The sequence below is a fragment of the Acomys minous genome (genome assembly GCF_964271855.1).
Source record: "Acomys minous genome assembly, chromosome: 2".
In the NCBI taxonomy this organism is placed as follows: Eukaryota; Metazoa; Chordata; class Mammalia; order Rodentia; family Muridae; genus Acomys; species Acomys minous.
The window spans coordinates 25472705-25475308 of NC_140484.1; positions in this window are offsets into that span (position 1 = coordinate 25472705).

Here is a 2604-nt window from a genome sequence, read left to right on the forward strand (position 1 = left end):
TCCCAGGAATCTATGAGGGTGACCCTAGCTAAGACTCCTAGCAATGGGGGATCTCCTGTAAAATGGCCATCTCCTATAACCAGAAAATAATCCCAATGGAGGGGCTAGGACACCAGTCCAGCCACAAAATCTTCACCCCACAAACCGTCCTGGCCTATAACATGTGCAGGGGTAAAGATGGAGCAGAAATGGAGGGAATGGCTTACCAATGACTGGCCCCACTTGAGACCCATGCCTTGTGAGAGAGGCCACCCCTGACGCTATTAATAATAATCTACTATTCTTTTTTTCCTTTTTTAAAATGAATTTATTCTTGTTACATCTCAATGGTTATCCCATCCCTTGTATCCTCTCATTCTTCCCTCCCTCCCTCCCATTTTCCCCTTATTCCCCTCCCTTATGACTGTGCCTGAGGGGGACTTCATCCCCCTTTATATGCTCATAGAGTATCAAGTCTCTTCTTGGTAGAATAATCTACTATTCTTGCAGACAGGAGCCTAGCATAACTGTCACCTGAGAGGCTTCACTCATCAACTGATGCAAACAGATGCAGAAACCCACAGGCAAACCTTAAAGAAGAGGAAATATTGAAGGAACCAGAGTGGTCAAGGACACCAGCAAGAAAACCTACCGCATCCACTAACCTGGGCCCACAGAAGCCCTCACACTGAACCGCCAAACATCATGCACAGGACAGAGCTAGGTCCCCCTGCACATATGTAACAGTTGGGCAACCTGGTCTTCATGTGTGTCTCCTAACAGCAGAAGCAAGAGCTGTTTCTGACTCTGTTACCTGCCTTTGGATCCTCTTCCCCTAGCTGGCCTGCCTTGGCTAGCCTCAATAGGAGAAGATGCCCTATCCTACTGCAACTGGATATGCCAAAGCAGGTTGATATCCATGGGAGACCTGCCCTTTTCTGAGGGGAAAAGGAAAGTGGGAAGATGTGTGTGGGGGTGTAGAGGGGCTGGGAGGTGATATGAAAGGGAGGGACTGGAAGGAGAGGAGGGAGAGGAAGCTGCAATCTGTGATGGGGCTATAATCAAATAATAAATATTTTATGTGTAAATCTTTATACAAAATAAGAGACTGTAGCTGAAGTTCTGGGGTTTGTTATTGTTGCTGCAGACTGACTTTGCAAACTTTAGTTGTTTTTACTTTTTTTTTAACAAAAAATTTATTATTGTTGTTTGTGTGTGCATGCGTGAGTCCACTGGCACGTATGCAGAGGGCATGTGACAGCTTTGTGGAGTCAGGCCCTTTATAAGGATTTGAAAGACTAACCCTGTCTGCCAGGCAGCCAACTTCCTTTACTCGATGAAACCATCTCCTCAGCATTTTGATTTGCCATTTTGAGATAGAGTCTCACTCTGAAGCCTAGGCTGGTACCAAAATCCTAGTCCTCTGTGTCTGATTCTTGAATGCTGGGGTCATGGGTACAGCCACCATGCCCAGCTTACAAAATTCTTTTAAGGAGGAAGAGCTTCTTTTGTAAACAAGAGTCTAAGATGCTAGCTTGCAGATACTGGTGATAAGCAAAGCGAAGCAGTTTCTGTTATGAACGAAGTCTATGCAGGCAGTGCATGTTACACCAGTGCCCCACAGCCCTGGCAACAGGAAAAGCACTTTCTTTCAAGAGGCACAAACAAACAAACAAGCAAACAACAACTGTTCTCTGTCCTGCCCACACTGACGTGAGGTAGGTACCCACGCATCCCGCAAGTGGGTGCTCTAACAGCTCAATCTCTAACGCTATGCACCTAGGCTACTAAGGAGTCGGTCCCAAAAGACAGTCTCTATCTCAGACACTAACTGCAAGCCCCAGCCATGCGGCCTGTGCTTCTGCCGAGCTATGTGCTTGGTATCCCATGAACTTCCTCCTAGTGTGACCTCAGGTCCATAAAGGAGAAGAACAGGAGCCACAGCCACATATGTACTGAAGATTCTTCATGGGCAAATGACTAAATTTCATGACCATGGATGTTAAAATGTTGTAGCAAAGCTATATTATTTTAGGATATTTTTAGTTCCCTGGAAAGCTGCTTCTTGCCCACTCCTATGACCACCCTGACATGCTTGCGCCTATCATAAAATCTTTAAGATGTATTTTTAGCAAGCCACTTGCTTCCACCAATCCAAAAGCTAAGAATATCACTAGATAGCACGAGGTCTGTAATAGATTTTAGTGCTCTGTCTTAACCCACCCACCTGATGTTTCTAGCAATGTATTTTTAATTTGTCTTAATTTAAAACTTTCTTCCCCCCCCCCTACTATAAACGATTCATGAAGCTGGCCATGACAACCTGTGCCTTTTATCCAAACACTTGGGGAAGCAGAGGCACGTGGATCTCTTGTTAATTCCAAGGCACCTTGGTCTACACAGCAAGTTCCAGCACAGGGTTATAAAACAGAAAGACTCTGTTTCAAGTAAAGTAGACAAATAAAACAAATAAAGACTGCATGAAATTGTTACCACACTGGAACATGAAATCGGAAGAACCTGAATCTGTGCTCCTGGGTCACAGTTACCCACATTTGACCCCACAATAAACTATCCTTTGTTCCTTTTGATGCTACAGCTGTTTTTTGTTGCCATTGACAAGGG